Raw genomic sequence first — 21535 nt, forward strand, 5'->3', positions numbered from 1 at the left:
AACATATGTGTAAAATCTTTGTTTGGATTGTGAATAAAATGCACAAAGTGGTTGCCTCTAATTTTAAATGACTACAGACACTTTTTTGTTTAAGGCCAGTTTGGCCTGTAACAGAGCAAATAAAATAACAAATAAATTTGCTAAAATAAATAAATATGGAAACCGGTACTGGAATCGGCCTATTTGTTTGTAAAAAATGAAATGAAAAAGAACCTCCTAAACATTAGTCAGTTCTCAAAAAAGTCACACACATTTAGAATGACATGAAGGTGAGTCAATGGTGAAAAAACGCTATTTTCAATTTTTAATTCAATTTAATTTATTTTCAATTTCTAACAAAGCCAAAGTCAAACTGTGGAAGCCAATAAAATACAAATTCCTCTTCATTTGTCCTGCTTTGTGCATCAAACTTTGCCATCATCAGGTGTACTTCACACAGTTCACACTGTTAGCTTATCTCAATTTTAATCAGGCACACACAGAGAGCCATAAGGCTAATCTGCTCCAATAGCTCAAATCTCATCTGCTCATAACAGTCCAAACAGACGTCCAGACTTCACACAGCAAGACATTTCATCACAACTTTTAAAGAAAAGTATACCAATCAAGACACCAGGACATCTACTAACAGTCTGCCAGGAAAAAAATTAGTGCAAAAACATTTTGAAGGTGTTGAGAAGGAAAATAAATGAATTTATATTGCAAATAAATGGGTCCCTGTATTAAACCCTTAATTAGTTCTGAATGCATAAACAGTTCCAGCAGGATAAAATGGACTGCAGAGAGACCTGGCTGCTGAGAGAATAAGAGTTGCCACATGTTTAAACTCAAACACTAACAACTTCATGAATGCTGAAAAGAAATTTGGGGAATTATTTTATGAACTAGGAAAACTGATACGATTTCATTATCAGAATATGAAGTATAAACCAGGAGGAAAAGATGTTGATAGGTTCTTTGAAGCTGAAAAGCCAGTCATAGTGTGCCAGACAACTGATAAAACATGAATGATGAGGTCTTAATTTCAGTTCCTTAAGGAATTAAATTATACTTTTTTTTCCCCCACTGTGGTCCACTTGCAATGCTAGTTAAAGTTTTTTTGTGACAAAGTAATTTAGTTTTTCATAAACATGTCCAGCTTATCTCACCCCTAAAATGGCTGAAAAAAATGGCTGAAACTTTATCATTAGTGTTTGGATCATTAAAATGGATACGCAGAGTAGATATGAAGCCAGGAACAGCACAATGTTTGACAAACGTTCCCATATTTTACTCTTATCATTAGTGTTTAAGGATAATAATTTCTACTACTTTTTCAGTACTAAAATCCTCATGACTGGCCATTTCTAAAAACTGAAAAGGTGCTAATGTTCTCAGGTTTCTTTAGAAATCCGAGGATTTTGAAAAGAGCTGTTTTGCAGTTCTGTTTAAAAAAATGGAAAGAAGTTAAAGCAACACTATGTATTTTTTCAACCTTCATAATATATTTTCCAAGACCCTTGTGATGGTACATCGACTTACAATAGGTTGAATGACCCGTCTGCCATAGCCTGACTATGTTAATGATACGACTATGACTATGATATTTTAGCCAACAATAAAACGAAATATGGTATAAAATTCAACTCTGCCTCTTTTCGTCAACAATAAAACGAAATATGTTATAAAACACAACTCTGCCTATTTTCTCCGTCTTTGACATTATGGAAAATAGAATAATAGAAACAAAATGTATTAAGCTTCTAAATTAATCTCGTTTTTAATTTAACTTAATTTCGGTTTTTTTTATTTGAATTTTGTTTTTTTCTTTATTTAAATTTAGTTTTTTCTTTATTTAAATTTAGTTTTTTCTTTATTTAAATCTACCCTTTACTGTGTCAATAATTTGTTAGTCAGAAAAATATTAGACTACCTTATTAAAAGTATTGCTTAAGTTAACAGACCTGTGTGTGTGTGTGTGTTACGTGCGAATGTATTTACTTTGTGTTGTTCATGGGGAAGATGTGTTTTATATCACTAGTGCAGTGAGTGTCCGTTCTCTGAGCATTTAAGTCCTGCCGTGTGAGGCGCGCTGCTTCCCGCTCGCATTGTTCTGTAGTTTATTAAAAGTTTATTAATTCTGAACGTGTCGCTTCTCGCGTGTCTGTCTATATTGTCTAAATTATATTCATATGACATGCTGAAATATATGCCACTATACCTGGGATGAAGACATTTCACACACAACGCAGGCAGTCTGCCCAAGACGTGAGAACTCCTTCTGCAGAGTTCGGGGATATCGGCTTGTCAACAAATGCACGTATATCCCCTGGTGTAACCATGACAGATTTTACGACAGTAGTTGAAGACAATACTCTTTCCCAACTGTAGGGGGACCCCGAGAGCTAATATTAGGTTAATATTAGGTGAACTCTTTTATCTCAAAAGTTCAATGAAATTCAATTTCTGATGATATTAGCCTTCTTTAACAACATAAGCCCTGGAGCGAAATGCAAATTCGCTTTAAAAAAAACTCCAGAAAAACCCAGGTAAATACAACAGTTATTGCTCTTTCAGCAGCCCACGCCAGCTTAGGTCTCTATCCCTTTAAGTAGGCAATAAAGTGACTGACAGGGTATGTAAATTCAGGTGTTCCCACTGTGAAGAGATCTGGTACCCGTGGGCTTTACAGCGCTACATTAACATTCATGGACCTGGATGCCAGGGGTGTGTACCAGCTGCCTACAGACACTCACAGCCTTTTGCTCTGCCACTCAAATGCCAATCTGGGACCGGGCAGAGGTGGACATTTCATGCTGATCTGAGATCAGGAGCCCTGCCTAGATCTGAAATGTGATGAGACTGTGAAGCCAACAGGGGTTCAGGCACACAGAGGGACTTCTACTAATATCACCTGTCAATCGCGCAAAAGGACAAAACATGGGTAAGTAATTAGGACGATGGCACCTTTTCCCAAGGCGATTTCACCTGAGCGTTGTGAGCAAAGCAAATGCGTAGAAAAGTCTGGTCGAGAGAGATTACAAAAGAGGAATAAAAAGGCAGAGTGAACATATTTACAGTACAAATAATGCATTATTTTGCTCCTAAGAAGAAAGAATAACGAAACTTTAAAGCGTATTTGAGTCTTGCCATTGTTTTTCTTTTAAATTTTAACAAAGCCTTTTTGAAGTACATCAGAGAACGTAAACGCACTCCAGTCCACATACATGTAGGGAACATGTCCAAGTGCACAGGAGCATGACACGAGTTTGGAGGGACGCCAGAGATGCTGACCGACTATACGTAGAAATAATTCAAACACCTGACAATGACTTCTCCAAAGGTGCAGTGTTGTGTTAAATTAGTTTCCAAAGGCCATTCACCAACTGATGACCTTTGACCCCCCCAGGTTAACGAAGAATGTTCTTAGATCAGGACTGAAGGCTGACCCAATTTAGTTTTTAACGTTCTCTGCCGCCCTATAACATTGAGTCAGGACTGCATGGAGATTACAATCAGACAGGTGATGACACACAGCTCTTGTCTGTATGAGGTCTTCTTTGTGTTATGTTTCTGGTCAGAGGACAAAACTATCTAATCTTGGGAAACCGACAAGGTGATGAGTAGACTGGATTGGACATCTTTCTTGGGAAACGGTCTTTGCATTTTGGCTTTGTTCTTCTTATTTGTGGTATTGTACAATTCTGCTTTGGCAATCACACAAACACCTACAATAAACCAGATCAAGGCTCTCAGAACGTATGGAATATAGTTGCTCAGTAAGTGAGGTGTAAACGCTTGCTTTTATTATCTTGTGGTGTAAAATGTGCAGTGAGCAAGAAAGAAACAAAATCCTTATAAGGCTAGTTCGCCCAAAAAGGAAAATTCTGTCATATTTTACTCACCCATATGTTGTTCCAAACAATACAACTTTCTTAATTTAATATATAAGTATAAAACATATATTACTAATTATTTACATTTCAGTTTTATTTACATTTCACTAATGTAATGATCTTGGTATCAATGAATCACACAGACTATTTAGCAAAACAGCAAAAGTTCATGTTAAAATATTTGAGGATGACATAATTAATGTTAAACCATAATCATTATGTAATGTCATACTCAGCACATCCAAAAGCACACACACACTTCAAAACTTGTTCTGGTGCCACCGTGCCCACCACTTATTAATACAAAGTGATGCCTATAAGCGAAGAGTAAGTCCATCCCACATGCATTGCTAATTCTGGCATAGATTAGCATAGCCTGTAAAGAATTGATCAGATCACTAAAACAGGCTATACTAATTAAAGCCAGAATCATCAATTCAGATCTTCAGGATTTTTTAAAGGGTTTCCCTCCAAAGGGTAGCACTGTAAATGAAAAGCATTAGTTTTCATCAGAAAGTTCCAATTTTGAACAAAAACAAAAGTTGAGTAATATTGATGATGATGATGATGATGATGATGATGATACTGCATAATGACCTGTTATTGCAGAGTCATAACACACCTTTGGGGGGCTGTTATTTACATCATATGACTTACGGTGCAATGATCTCCCATTTTAGATTGCAGCGCAGATCCACAATTCATCCCTCTAGATACTGTGCCACTACTGATACATTTTCTCAAATGACTATTTTTCCAACGACAACTGTTTTTCAAAAGTCACACAGCTCTCACAAAGACGAATGTCTGACTAACCTATAATAAACATTTTTAAGGCACAGAGTGATTATGCTCATTCCGAGCAAAGTCATCATGAGTAAAAACATACATATGTGGGGTTCTTGGAAATTTAAGATGAATGTGAAATGATGGGTCCCCTGAAGAGGGTCTTTTCATCACATTAAACATCTTCTCAGTGAATTACCCTCTTCACAATATGCAACCTCCATCTCCTGCATCCATTATTTATGCTTCCTCAAATGATGCATGAAAAACATTCATGTGACAGTTATCAACTATGAGCTACATAGTTGATAACTGTCACATATAAAAATCTTTTGCTTAACAACATAGAGAAAATTCACAAATAATGAATTATAGATGTTTGATCCACAATGTCTGGATTGTTTTATTGCCCAATTCATTAAAAGAAATTAAATGCAAATCAGCGCAATTGCGCAAAGGCACTGCCAAAGTCAAAAAACTATTTGCATGGTGCAGCTCCCCAAAGGCTACGTCTAAAGTAATCCAAAAACATTTGAAAACCCATCTTTTTCTCTAGATCTTGGCCTCCCGTCCCCACTGAGTTTTTTTGTCCTGCAAAAATGTAACTTTTTGAAGAATTTGAAAAAGCTGTTTTTGCGCTGTAGTGTGAACTGAGGTTTTTGAAAAATGATGATGCATGTTTAGTCATGTGTTGCATATTGTACATACCCATATATATATATATATATATATATATATCTGTTATATCCGTTTATAATGGTATGTCCCTGCTAAATGTTACATTGTAGTCTTCATATTACATTCATGCAAAGATGACTAGCAATTGCTGTCCTGCGGCAAAAACATGAAACTTTGTTTTAGACCATACAAGGAATAGCGATTGAGTGCAAGTAAGTGGTTGGAAATTTGGCTAATAAATTCATGCTCTCTGTATCATCTCAGTGAGTTATTACATTTCACACATGTGCAGTAAGATGTAAGTGTTTTCTGACATTTCATTGAGGACTAGAAACTTAATTTTAAAACGAAAACGCTGTTTTCAAATGTATCCGTTTTCAAATGTAGATGTAGCCAAAGTCTACGTTCACACTGTAAGTCCAAATCCGATTATTTGTGTATCCGATTGGAATCTGATCTAAAATTATTGACATCCACACTGTGTATTGCAACTGTTCAGATCTGATTTGTGTGTCCATGCAGCTCTTTCGTTTTCTGGAATATCTGCATTGGTTTCTATGGAAATGAAGTTGCGTGAATACGCAAAATACAACCGCAACATGGAGGGGTTTGCAATAGAGATGTTGTCTTGTTTAAATTTTACAACATGGAAATGTTTAGCCTCCGCGCTGATCTACTGCGTCTTCTGAGGCAGCGGCAGAACCGGATGCTGTCGCCTCCTACGGTTTACAAACATGTCTCCGTTATATTGTCATTTTCTGCTTATCCGGCACTTTGGAAAAACACAGTCTTGTTTCAGCAGCGACTTTCAGCATGTTTCCTATAACGTCTGATGTTTGCGTTTTACATGCCATGAGAAAGTAACATAAACCACACGAAAGATCTGATTAGAGCGGTCAGGCTGAAACGAATTTCCAGTAATGCGATTTGAATAGGATTTCAAACCACATATGGATGTAGCTTTAAACGGATTTGGACTGACAGTCTGAATGTAGCCTAAGACGTCCAGACACACGTGGACCATCTGGATATATGCCTGGTAATAATGCTCTTCTTCATTACTTGATCATCATTTCATTAATTACTGCAGCCATGATCAATTGAAAATATTACAAACATCCTTTTGAAATTCAGTACAACAATAATTGTTGCAGACAAATAGTGTTTTGCAAAGAGTTATGCAAATACCGTGCAGTCTATTTTGACTCGCATTTACATATACAGGAGATGTATTTACGCAGAAAAAAATAATTAGCCTATGACTTACAATAATAAAAAAATAAATAGCCTACTATATGCTATTAGAGTGCATTTGCACCTTGTTAAATTGGTTTTTGCTTGACTCTATGTCTACAGAATTACCTGAACTTAATAAGGCCTTGATTAAGAAGGGAAAGAGAATGTTGATTTGGTCAGGATTAATGAAGTGAAGAGCAGTCATTATGGCAGGGAGACATTTAATGTCAGTCAGAGTTATTTGGAAGGAAATAGTGATAATTCTTTTCCATGCTAGTTGCCATTATGGTCTTAGTTCATATTAGCATAATGCAATAATTGACTGGCTTTCACTGTGGTCTCTTCCTTTCTGTCATTAGGCTAATTACAACGAGCCCATTTCTCTATGACAACAAGGTTGCGATATTTTTAACACTAGACCATCGGGAAAAGTTAAATCATACACTTATACAGACTGTACATGATGTATGAGTCATATTTACAAAAACAAATCATCACATCTTTCTGACTTTTATTTCAAGAAGCATCATACAATACTACATTCTCTTGAATAAATGATTAAAAAACAAATACATTTTTTAACAGTCACTTGTCGTCACTTAGTGGCGAAACAATGTAATCGATAAATGCGTTATTTTAAGCACCAAGTTTCTATCGTAGGCACCAGTGTTCATATTTGAACTTTAAACTTTTATCCAAGTACTTCTATGATAATTGTAACTATTGCATCACAGAAATAATGATACTATGAGGTTAAAAAGACTGTTTGTGAAGCTGTTTCATGACAACTCTCTCCGGGTCAGCGGCAGCGCCAACACAGCTTTGAATGTTGCGATATGATTTTGTCAAAGTTTAATAGACAGACGAATTGAAAGATCGCGTGGGTGTTTGAATCGAGATCACAGTCTTTTAAAGACGAATCGTGCAGCTCTATTGTCGTATCTCTCTCTCAGCAAATGAGTAGCGCGAGGGCTTTTCAGTGCTTTCAGTCTCACGTCTCTTCCACGCGTCCACTTGGGATATTACGTCACTCAACACTCATATATAACGACACATTTCATCCTCTGTTGGAACGAAAGTGGCTAACTTCTGTAAACCTCATCTACAAGCAAGGACAAAAATAAAGCAATTGAATTCGAATTAATATTGATTCTGGAATAAAAAAATCGATTTTAGAATCGTAAAAAGAAAAATCGCGATAGCTAGGTGTATCGTTTTTTCTCCCAGCCCTACTCATTACAGACACAAGTTGCACTCAAGCCAAACCCAGGTTGAAAAATAAAGCACAATACAACGTGATTGAATTCCAGGGGGGAGAAAGCATCTGTTCATGAGTGGCTGTGGTGGGGAAGACCATTTAGGAACTAATTTCATATGAAACTGAAATGAGAGAATGAGTCATTCAGCACAGAATTATTGACGAAAATGGAATAAAATCAATTGCCAGCCAGGGTAAGATTTACTCGCATTAATTCAGATTACTACTTCAAGATAAGAAAAAAATTTGTGATTATGTAATACAAGTGCCAAAACCTTCAAGGATTTACCAGCTCACTGCACCATATTACCAAGAAAAGAAAGAAACACCAAAGTTTTTCAATTCAGTGTTGGATCCTGTCTATGTGCCATCATCTCTGCCCTTCTGTCCTCTTGTATACATTAAGAGAAACTCCATCTTTCTCTAAACTGATGGAGGACATGGATCGAGTACGTTTTTCTCAGTGAACCTCTGTCATATTTGCACAGAGTAAAGGCATTTCATTCTCAAGCAGTGACCTGAAACGGTCTCTTTCAGCAGTTGTAACTATCACTGTCTCAGTTGTCAAGAATATGGTAGTTTCTGCTATTAATATTATATTACAAGGACAGGGATCCTTCGTCTGTCAGATGGCACCGATGCAGGGTTTGCATTATAAGACCTGAAGGCAGTTACACATAAAAAAAATATACAAAATATACATACGCAAGTTATGGCTAAAAAGGGCAGCAACATAATAATGAATGATATAAATTACATTCTAAAATATATACCAATATAAAACACTGGTTTATAATAATATTTCACAATATGTATTTTTGTTCAAATAAATGCAGCCTTAGTGAGCACAAGAGACTTCTTTCAAAATCAATTAAAAAATCTTGCCGACCCAAACATTTCAACAGTATGATCTGACAAATTAAAGACCCCGTTAAATCCTCATCGAAAATACATACATTTAAAAGAAAAGAAAAAACCTTTTGTGACAATGCCATGGCTTTGAGGGCATCTACATGCTAATGTAGCCTACTCCCAAAAATGAGAAAATAAATATAAAAACAAAATACATATTTAAAATTGACAGTGTTTCTCTTCCTGGAAAAATTGACAAAAACATTTTTATGATTGACTCTTTATACAAACTTTTGTACAATCAAATATTCTCTGAAATAAAAACTTCCCTAAATTATAAATAAAACCTTATAATTGTAACAGCACTCATTCTTTTTATTTAAATGTACTTATCACATTTCCTTTGCCAGTAGGTTATGAAGGAAGTGGCTTTGTTGGGTTGTGACATTTGTTTGCACCAATTTCCTGTTTCAAGAAGAAACCCCATCTTATGGGGTCTTTAAAGACAAATAAATGACTTTTAGATGATTTTAAATACAAAGCATTAAAGTCACTGTATCTGAAATGCAGTTTGATGTGAAGCAGGAGAATTGACAAGCATGGATCAATGCAATGATCCACATCAGCTCAACTGACTGGTTCCTTTACCCCAAGAATGAAACGAACCAACTGATGCCGGATGAACTCTTCGATCCATTTCAACTAACTCTAACTGCAGCGTCCGCTCAAGAATTGTCACATAAATCTCAATTGTCTGTGATCTGTGAAATCCTGCTATCTCACATCTGAGATGATCTAAAGGGCAAGCATCTAGGGGGAGATTCGGTCTTCTGTCAAAGATTTTATGACGCAGTTCACACGCACAATCTTCTCACCTGCACTACAACACCTGCCAAAGTGTGTGCACAATGCTGGTCCGGACAAACTGAGAGAGAGTGAATAGAGAAAAGAGAGAGACACATGGACATTGAGATTCATCCAAGTGGATAAAAAGATAACAGGTGCAGGTGAAAGCACCTGTGAAGATGAGGAATTTACTTCTGGAGGCAAAACGAGCTTATTCAGAGCAGATCCTCCTATTCTATGCCTCAAGAAACTTCAATTATGATACACATGCACCCACGCACCATTATCTGTCTGTCTCTCATTTAATGAATAATCCAACTTCGCTTCCTACCATCCATTCCTTGAGTCGTCCGTGGACAGAATATTCAAATGAGCGGTTCAAGGTTTGCTGGATGTCTCTGATGTTGCACAACGTTGACGTCTGACCTTTCTTTCATGTAAAGCAGTATTGTATATATATCTGTCTTCCTTACAAGTAAGAGCCAAAAGGGTGAAAATCATTCAGTAACAGGGTTACACAAACTTTTAAAACCGGGTTTCAAAGTGCAAGTTTTTGAAAACAGTCTCCATATAAACAACAAAAATGCGAATCTCCGAAGACAATAACATCATGCACATGAATATTACGTGTTCAGTCTATAGTGTTTCATCGCCATCTAATGACCTGGCAGCAGAATACAGGGTTTTTTGTCGTTTTCGCGAATCCGTGTGAATGAGGATCGTTTTGACAATGGTGTCTTCTGTACGTAGACAACTCAAAGGAAAAACTTCTCCGTTTTAAGCATATCGCTGTCATGTAAACGTACCCTTTGGCTAGGCTCTTATGACTTATGCCAGTCAACAATCACCTAAAGCAATCATAAAATAAAACTAAAATTGCATCAATAATTTTATTCCAAAAATGTAAAAATCTGGTCTATCATGATATACAATACAGCACCATTTATCACTGATAAATGAGACTTGATCTTTGCCAGTGGCAGAATTACCGCCGGATAATCCAAGCGTTTGGAGGCATTTAGTGGCGTCAAGTAAACACAATTTTTCAGCACACTGTGCCCATGCTATTTACTCATGCAGGCCGGCAGTTCAATGTGATTATTCCCGCTCTGTTAGAAATGCATTCCTGGCATACGCTCTACACTGCAGTTCCCGTTGAAGCCAAAAGACAGAGTGTAGCAAGCGTGACTGACATAGATAAACCAAAATTATTCCCCTCTTTCCATAATTACCAATTTCAACAGTGGTGATCACTTTTTATGGAGCTGTGGTGGTCGTAGCGACAGCATGTGTGTGTTCGTGTGTTCAGCAATGCAATGTCTTTGGGGATAAACTTTTCCCTTGTCATGCTTAGGAGGATGCTGTGATGTGATTGGCTGAGAAGAATGCGGTTTAATAGTGAATGTGGCCTTGGGCCAGGGGGGCACAACTATGGAATTATGCATGCATTTATGTGATAAAGTTGCTTATGACTGAACCCAATCAACCAGAGAGAGTCAAATGAGTTTTCAGCTTCTCAGAAAAATCTGAATTCAGATGGCAGCTGTTTAACACGGATAGTCAGAGGAACAATGTAACATGGAGAATCACAATGAATAAAACACAATATACAGAGTATATATGATAATTAGCTACTCATGTTTCTAAATTAACAAATTATGAAAGTATAAAGTAGAGTTTTTAAAAGGTATAGTTCACCCAAAAATCCAAATCACAGACAGTTTTCTACCATGTCTTCTTGTGTTTCTCAGTCAAATGTTGTTATTGTTAACTAAACCTATTAAAAATATATGTTTTACTGAAATAAAATAAAATACACATATTCAATGAAAAACGAACTCTTTCTGCATAAAAAACTGAAAAGTTGAAGTACTAAAATGGCTAACACTGAAAAACTAATACATATGACAAAAGCACATAATAAAATGACTAAAACTAAAATTAAATGGAAAACTAATTTAAAACAACTAATCAATAAATACTATTAAGTTGACTTCCATGTATCATGTTTGCAGATAGCATGCTCAAATGTGCACCCTCACACACTTAAAACTTTACTCTACGGTGAGTGTGTTAGTGTGACAGGCAGGTACAATACCCTGCAGCCTGTACAAGCAGGCAATTAAATCCCATCACAGACTCTCACCCATCAGCGGCTCACCGGCCTCTTTCTTTTTTACTCTATTTCACTTCTCCCCTCTTCGCAATCCATCTTTCCCTCTGCATTGAACACTCAACCTTCCTCCAGTCTTCCCCTTACAGAGTGTTAATTAATCCCTAATAGAGGATGGACCAACACACACACCTGGAGAACCCAGACAGGTGCGGGGGAGGTGTGGGGGAGGTCAGGTGGCAGAGCTTCTTTTCAGATATGAAGAGCAATGCTGGGGGGTGTTGTTCTGTGCTATCAGTAACTGGAGGCAAATGAGACCCATTTACATCACTCTCAAATGGAGTTCTGTCCTAAAACCTTAATCCAACAGAAAACCTGATACACGTCCGTTTTATCCGTTTGAAGCATGGGGCAACTTTGAAGAAGCAGCGAAAATAACTGGTTTAAATTTTTATATATTTTAAAATGACATTTATTTCTGTGATGGCAAAGCTGCATTTTCAGTCTTCAGTGTCACATGATCCTTCAGAAATCATTCTGATATGCTGTGTGGAGTTACGGGGTGGAGAAGCCCCAAAGAGGCTTACCACCCCCGACTGTTGTGTGCCCAGTATGAAGCACAGGGTAGGGATGGGGCCGATCCGATCCAGTATCGGTATAAAAAGCAAAAGTTTGAAGCAAAATTGACGCGCGTCTGAGGCGAAATCCGCTTGTCTGTTTGCAAGATGGCTGATGTTGATCGAGCATTCATCGAGAGAGTTACTGCATCGGAGCGAGGATCATCCTTCAGATAGTGTGTGTGTAAGATGTTTACACTTGCACTTTTCTTATATTTCAAGACTCAAGTATTTTACATTTTGGGAATGTAATAAATATTGACATGACAATCAATTTGAAACCCTTACAGTTGCATATTTGTTTTCAGAATGGGATTTTACCTGTTAACAGGATTTCCTGTTTTTCTGACTTCCTTTTCTGACCTTATACTTACCTCAAGTTGCCTTTTGGGACATACGTGCATACATACGTACATATCATACTTGCCTGTTGAGAGAAGTTTATTTCAGCATCATATAAAATAAACAATAATATTAAAGCAAACACAGCTCTGGTCTCGGAATAATATCCGTATCGGCCGATATCCAAATTCAGGTATCGGGATCGGATCGGAAGTGAAACAATGTGGGTCGGTGCATCCCTAGCACAGGGGTGGATCAGTGATGGTTTGGGCTGAAATATCATGGCATTCCGTACTGTGCTTGATTGGCGCGTCACTGCCAAGGACTACCGAACCATTCTGGAGGACCATGTGGATATATGTGGAGGACCATCTAAATATTTTTGAGCCACTTTGGGATATTTTGGAAGAGCAAGAAGATGTTTTCCTTCACCAACATCACACAGTGACCTGGCCACTGTTCTTAGAAGAGGAATGGATCAAAATCCCTCTGGCTATCTGTCATTCCCAAGACAAATTGATACTATATTGGCCACAAAAAATATATATTTTTCATATATATATATATATTTTTTCATATATATATATATATATATATATATATATATATATATACACACACACACACACACACATATCGCTCTGCCCTACCTAAAAAACAAACAACAGACAACAAAAGCAGAGCCTGACTAGTTGCTACAGAACATGACTGACTTCATTGCTTATAAATAAATTCATATTCTGCATTGATCGCATGTCATTTCTGTTTGAGTGACACTACACTGAATGCATTTTGACAGACTGTGCTGGTCATTTAAATTCGTAAATAAGCAAATCATCCAAATCAAATGTGTACATAACACAGCCTCTCAAAAACTGATTTGGATCTAACCAATATGAGCAGAATAATCTGGCTGATTCTTTCAGTGGGTCACCAGAGGAAGATTAGAGATGTTGAAAAAGTGTCCCATTATTCCATGCCCTAATCATGTTGTGCAAACATCTAAAAGCTGACTGAGAAAAAAAACAGGAAGCTGCCTACAATGTCAATGGATGTCATTTCATCCAGACTAACCAACCACAAAATATTAAAAAAAATTTGGTCTAATACCATCTAATTCTCCCCTTGCATGACAAGACAAAGCTGATCATTTGGCAGGATGTGACACCATTATGGCCTCAGTTACTGTTTATAAAAAGCCCTGATTTACTGTTTGAGTGCATCAAGTAAATATGTCCAACACACATCAACTGAAAAAAAAAAGACAAAGAAACACAGTTTAAATCCAAGCCTGCATACCCTGACACTATACCATAATAAACTTAACTAGCTTTGCTAACAGTATAGCCTAATGGTCAAAACAGACATTTTGAATGTAATACTTTTTTTAAAGGGGTCCGTCCTATTATGCTTTTTTACATTTTCAACTTTCTTTAGTGTGTAATATTGCTGTTTAAGCATGAAAAAGGTCTGCAAAGATACAAAGCACAAAGTCCACTCCAACGGGAGTTATTCTCTATATCAGTTTCTGAACTCCCTGAAACGCCTCCATTGTAGTCTTGAGTTTTCTTCTGGGAACGCACAGGTCACGATATTCCCCGTTTAAATAATTCCTGCCTAAGGCATACGCAAAAAAAAGTGGCAAAGCCTGGTTGAGTTGCATTAGTAGTGTGTTGAAACTTGCGGTTATGTTAAGGAGTGAGACATAAACACACTCGAAGTGGTTGACCAATCACAGCACATTGGTCCAGCCGACCAATCAGAGCATGTTGCGCTTTTCAGAAGGAGGGGTTTCATAGAGACCGGAGCTAAACAGAGCGTAACAGACAGGCTGAGCTGCGACAACAATGTAAAATATGTGAAAAATTATGTTTTTAACATTCAAGCATGAAAACCTATTCTAGAAGACCACCAAGTACCATTGAATAGCATTTAAATACCATGGTATATGAATATGGTCATCTTTTAATGTCATGATATTTTTCACTGTACTATTTAGGTAGCACAATGGTATTATTTTAATAATGAGCAATCCATACCCATCAATACATCATAAATCTCAGCTATTTCTGTCATCCAACACACACATATGTCACTCTATGTAAAGTCATGCACCTCAGAAGGTATTAATGATGGGTCGATTTTGATGTTCATGTTCAATGATTACGCGAGGAGAGATCGAAATGTTTCATTCTCCCGGTGTGACAGGACCATAATTAAGCTCCAAAGATTTCAGTGTCAAGCTGCTACAGCACACCCACGCAGAAAGGCAGAGAGAGAGAGAGAGAGAGAGAGAGAGAGAGAGAGAGAGAGAGAGAGAGAGAGAGAGAGAGAGACACCTTTCTGACTCTCAGGTAAAATAAGAAGGTACAAAAGCTGTCACTGGGGCGGGCAGTTCCCTTTCAATAGGTACACCTTTGTACCTTATTGAGCCCTAAAGGGTGAATATAGCTTAAAACCTACCATGTATATTAGTACCTAAGTGGTACATATATTTCCTTTTGAAAAGGTCCCACCCCAGTGACAGCTTTTATACCTTTTTGTTCTGAAAGTGTACTGCGCATTTTAATACAATTACACATTAATGTTACGTATGCTTTTCCTGAACATATTAGAACCAGGTACAGATACAAAGAAAGGCAACAGTGGCCTCAAAAAGTATTTGGACACTTTAGTCATGCCTACAAATGCATGAATGCCATTGCATTTTATAACAAAACATCAAACTAAGCAGAAGTGCAAACAAATTAAGCTTAAGCTTTTCTCGAAACAAATTCCGTTTCTGATCCATTTAAAATTTCTGTTACTCTAAACAACTGGTGTCAAAAGTATGAGTGCTTTTATTCAGCAGGGATGCATTAAATTGATGAAAAGGGATAGCAAAACATTTACAGTTTAATGATGTGAAAACGTATCATGGTTTCACAAAAAAAAAAAAATAATAATTGAGCAGCACAACTGTTTTCAACATTTATAATAAGAACATTTTTATGAGCATGCACCAAATCAGCATATTAAAAAAATTTCTGAAGAATCATGGGACACTGAAGAAGACTGGAGTAATAGTTTTGCCATCACAGGAATAAATTACATTTGAAAATTAAAATAGAAAATAGAAAACAAATAACAAAATAGTTGTTTTAAACTGTGACAATATATCACAATATTACTGTTTTGACTGCATTTTGATTAAATAAATGCAGCCATGCTGAGCACAACATACTTTTTTCAAACATAATCTTGCATTCCACAAAATTTTCAACAGTAGTGTATGAAGTATGTTTCCCTCAACTTCCCACAGATGTAGTTCATATTAACTATGAACATGATCAGTTTGACAAAAAAAATCTTTTCTGAAAAGTTTCTAAGTGCATTTGTTTTATACACTGTATCTATTGTTTTACCATTTAAATCTGTTTTATAACCAACTTTCTTTTGAAAAATGTGTTTGCTGAAGAGTTTATTTTCTTTAAAATGTCATTGCATTCTAAAAAAAAGAATATATATATATATATATATATATATATATATATATATATTCAGGGTTTTTTTTAATGTAGCTCAATTTTTGTCCAAATATATACGTTGTGTACAATTTACAAGTATACTTATGACAAAAGGACTTATTACGAGTAATTATGACAAACCAATGCATTTCTCTACATAAATATACATGGAAAGACACACTGGGAGACTCAAAGAGAGGTTTAAAAAACATGAAGATTGAATTATTCTACAAAAAGTCTCTCTCACTGACATTTCCTTTAATCAAACTTATATGACCTTTAATGGCCTTTCCGTAATAATCAGCACAAAGTGAGCTGTCTGAACTCAAACAGGCATCAGAATGAGTTATTCATTATCATTATTCCCCATCAAATTCATTGCACTACCATTTGAAAAAGCTCACATATGCTGCAATTTCATAACAGAAGAATAAACTTAAGCAAGAAAAAGTTAGCTTAAAAATAAAGAAGGGAACAAAACAAAAATGCATTTCAACAATGCTGTCACTGTGTATGTGCAATGATGTGGTCACTCACCCTGTAGAGACTGGATTGGGGCAGAGAGGTCACCTTCTGACAGGAGGGTTTAGGTGTACCTCGACCTGAAGCTTCAGTTGGCATGGAGACAAAACATCAGTCTGGTTCATACTGCCTCGGACCTGCGGGCACACAAACAAACATAGTCAGACCTATTTGATCCCAAGAAGAATCAAAGTCTGAAGTACCACTCTCTTATCTGTATTGAGACATTCGCATCAACAAATGAATAACTCATCTTTGATCCATAAAAAACATTGTAATTTTAGCTGCCACTTGCTCAACACTTGACAAGAATTTAGAACTTCAACACATCTGAAATAACTTGCTCCATCCAAAGCTTATAAACAAATATGTCACAGGCTTCTGTTGGATTTCATCTTGAAACCGCTGAAGCTACAGGAGTCGTCAAGGGCTACAGTGTCTCAGAGCAGTTTGAAAGATTACCAAAACATGTTTGTTGTTGCAAAAGGCCACTAAAAGCAGCAATGTTACTCTTGAAGTCATTGTGATCCTATAGTTGCAGCCATTTCACAACATGACCACAAACCATTCACTGACTGTCTGATGCATACTACAGTACATGCATAAACGGCATTATCTGACAAAATCACGTATCAATATTATGAATGTCTGGCTTCTACAAAATTGTCAGGTGTCAGTGCACAATTTTATCACTTTGAAGTGTTTACAAGGTACCAGACTGATACAATGAGTGCTTCCAAGGAACTAGCACAAGATTCAGCAAAGTTTGCTTTATGATATTGAATTTTGAGAAACTTAGCATTAAACTAAATATCCAAGATATTACAATTTTAGATATCCCATCCTTAATATATTATCCTCTTTTTATCAAAATTAAATAATACTTAAAGGATATTTGCAGCTATTGTTATAATGTCAGTATATGTCAGAATATAGAAAGCCAAGTTTTATCAAAAGCACCATTTTTTTATTGATTCTGTCATCAATTACTCACGCTCATGTCGTTCCAAACCCATAAGACTATCGTTCATCTTCAAAACCAAAATGAAGATATTTTTCTATATATATATATATATATATATATCCATTGAAAGTCTATTCACCCAAAACTCCAACAGTTCAAAACATTCATGAAGAAAGTGTAAAATAAATCCATATGAATCAAGTGGTTAAGCCAAGTCTTCTGAAGAGAAACAATCAATTTATATGATGACAGACTTCATTTAGGCTTTATTCACATATAAACATTTCATATAAACAAAATCATATTAGATTCACTGATGCCAGTGCCTTAATCTTAAACCATACTGCATCTTTCCACCAAAAAAAAATCCATATCAATCCCTAAACCTGCTGGTCTCAAACTAGGATCTGCTAAAATCAGTGACATAGGGATTGCTTACTATAAGCTTACTAATAATTGTATCTATTGTAACTTCTGACATTGCAGTAAAACAGCTTGTGATTGCATAAAGACTCCAAATCAGAGACCCCTAAGCCTCAAATACTATGATTTGCTATGTAAATTTGTGGGCAGATTATGCAGTCAGTTAAATCAACGTTCATCAAGCATAAATACCAGGTCGTTTTCAGAGTGGTTTACCGATCAAGCATCATTTTGGTTTAAAAAAAAAGGAGATATATATAGTATACGACCCCACTGTATCTTACAACGAGATGTGATAAAGGGATATGATATCAGGGAAATGTAATATGCTATTTAGTATTAGACAGAAATTGCTCATTAGGTGGTATAGGTATCATTTGTTTATCAGTATGATCAAAAGTGAAGGAATGGCTGGTGAGAATGACTCTTTAGGAGGACTATTCATTAAGTATGCCAGCTGCCATATCTTGGTTTCCCAAGAAGTGCTAATAAAATGAAAAAAAAAAATAGAGCAAAAATTTCGAGTAGAGCAAAGGTTTCCACTTTGAATTTTACAGATTTTTTAATAATTTTGTGTAGCATGGACTTCACCAATTTAGGAGATCTCTTTTTCACCTTCATTGCTTGCTTTTGTAGAATCATAGGGGAAGAGCTGACTTTTTTTGTTATTTTTTAGATTCATTCATGCTGTATATTAGCAGCTGCTTATCTGCCAGGTTATTTCTAAAGCTAGGCTATGTGATTATTTTGTATTTAGATTTTTAAAGGGCACCTATTATGTAAAATTCACTTTTACATGGTGTTTGAACATAAATATGAGTTGGCAGTGTGTGTACACAACCACCCTATAATGATAAAAATCCACCAAGTGCTTTTTTTTTTAATCCCCATAAATCAAAAGCACTGTCTCAGAACAAGACGTTCACAATGGCCCTGATAATGAGAAATTTCTTTAACAATGAAATGCTTTTGAATAATAAAGATCGAGAACGAGGGAAAACAGAAAGTCTCTTAGCATGCAAAATGTATGAGTATCTCCCTCTTGTTTAAGACCCCATCTGAGCCAAACAATAGACCACCACAGAGCTGAAAAAGAACTACTGGAAATAATTTATACAACCCAACAAAGACAGTTCCTCCATAATGACAGAAGAACCCTCTGTGGGTACGTATGGCCTTATCATTCGGAGTCACATTCATACGGCTGTCTAAATAATGCCCAGTGCCCACAAATTAAATTGATTATGATGTGCCAGAAATAATGAATTGCTATCCTCTTTCTGTTTTGTAATAATGTAAGCAGCAACACACTGCGAGTAAACCTGTGCAGACCAAAGAACTTTGTCTTGTCTATTTTCTATTTAACATGACTTACACATGCCATCAGTCATGCCTTATTTCTGCTTTCAAAGGACCGTGACAACTGTTTTTGCATTTAAAAACGCGAGACACAGAGCTGAGGAATGTAATCAAATCGGAACGGCCCGATGTTTTGAAACTGACAGATGAGATGTGCTACGTGTAAAAAATAAGTTATTTTAGTTGAACACAGAGCTCACGCACGCTGAACGAGCAGCAAGATGTAGCGAAATGTCAAAGACGTTCATCAAGCGTATGTTTACATAGAAAACCACTGAGCAGTGGAACACAAAAATGGAAATGTCCTACCATTAAATAGCACTTTGATTTTTTTGGAAAATCCACAGACAGCTGACAAGAATCATGATCCAACAGCCATGTTGGAGCCTATATGTACTTAGAGCAACAATGCAACAACAGTGCAGACAGAAACAGTGTTGGGGAGTAACAAGTAGGCCTACTAACTTAACAGATTCACCGATTCTATGACCTGGTTTCACAGATAGACCTTAGATTAAGAAAGGATTAGGCCTTAGTTCATTTAGGGCATTTAAATCATTTTTATAAACAAGCCTAAGAAAAAAAAACATTACTGGTGTGCATCTTGAGACAAAACAAAGGCACGCCACTGACATATTTTAAGATACTGTACATCACTGCAAGTTGCTTTCAGTTAAAACAGCTCAAACATGCACTTTAGTCTGGGACTAGGCTTAAAGTCTGTAAAACTGCGTGTATATGTTTTGGACTCGTTATGTAAATTAGGATGTTTCTGTTTATTTCCATCCGCTGTACTCAATACACCGACGCTAGTTTTATCACACTGCAGATCAATCTCTCATTTCAACCCAATTTGCATCATAGTTATTAATTGTCTTGAAAATTAAGTAACTGATTCAAATTCTAAAATAATTTCCACTTAAATCCATTTAACTTTTTTTATTGATTGACAAGTCAACAAATATTGCACACTATTCTCATTCTTTAACCTCTTTTAACTACTCTTTGGCATGTGTAAAATCTGCAGCATCAGAGGCAGAACGTAGAGCCTTTTAGTGAATTATGAGCAAGAAGAAACAAATGAGTTGATCAAGGCACGACAGAATTAATTTCATCCTTCCAACGGAACACAGATTGTACTTACATTTTCATGAGATGAACCCGGAACACAACAGGGTGTTTGACAAATTACTTTGGACACACAATTCCTGTTCATGTCAGACATGAACAAAAATCTGCTGCAGCATGGAACCCAACAAACTGAGCATGACACCACAAACCGAACCAGCGAACGAATGAAACAAGACGAGAATCTGTGACACTTATAGGATAGCAGATTTATTTCAAATTCACCTCATTATTTAGAGTGTCCTGTGTGTCCTTGTTATTTACACTACAAGACAAAGCATCACTTTTAATGTTCTAATGTCAGGTGAGAGATGCTGTTTTGTACTGGGAGCCTCTCAGAAGCGTCTGCTTGTGATGTAAATGTGCACTGGGCGCAAATGTGCATTTAGACACATAAAGTCCCACCTAAAGATGTACGAATGTCACTGCATTAGATTACGTTTATAGTATTATTTTTACAGGAACATGTTTTTGATGTAAAAAGTATGTTTGAGGTAAAAGGTCATTGAGAGAGTACAAACATACATCCATAAATCCTTCACTGAGATAAAACCACCTGTTCTCCTATCATTCGAATTAAACAAAGCGCACACCGTGCATGCACAACATTTTCTGAAAGACCTGGAATGTTCCATCAAAACACATTTCTTGTCAGAGCTTGGCAAATATCCTTTCATAACCAGGGTAATGACTAAAAGGCTTTGTATAAAACATCAATTCATCTTTAATCTAATGCAGGTGTTATTTCTGAAATTTCATAGATTTCATATAATGCAGATTATCACTTAAACCTGCTGGGTTCAAATGTAGCCTACCTTTCCCATGAGATTGCTGTATTTGTTTGAATATAAGGAGGAACAAAAGGTCATAAATGTAGCTCATTCAACAATCTTAATGAAAATAAGGGTTCATAAAAATTTTATTAGAAGCTTTAGTACATTCTGATCCTGAAATGTCCCAACTAAGGCCCCGTTTACACGATGGGAAAACGCAGATATTTCCCTGCGTTTTGGCCTGTCATTTACACGAA

The 21535-nt window shown here is 36.4% G+C and overlaps 1 protein-coding gene across 2 annotated transcripts in view; it reads right to left on the reverse strand.

The window, feature by feature from the left end:
- chrm3a (cholinergic receptor, muscarinic 3a) overlaps positions 1 to 21535 on the reverse strand; it is a 102867-nt gene that overhangs the window by 54124 nt on the left and 27208 nt on the right. For both annotated transcript variants that reach the window (XM_084393199.1, XM_084393200.1), the window contains exon 2: positions 16647 to 16768. The gene's annotated coding sequence lies outside the window, so the exon portion shown is untranslated. The remainder of the gene's footprint in view (positions 1 to 16646; positions 16769 to 21535) is intronic.

Source organism: Rutilus rutilus, assembly GCF_951802725.1.
Source record: "Rutilus rutilus genome assembly, chromosome: 21".
Classification (NCBI taxonomy): Eukaryota; Metazoa; Chordata; class Actinopteri; order Cypriniformes; family Leuciscidae; genus Rutilus; species Rutilus rutilus.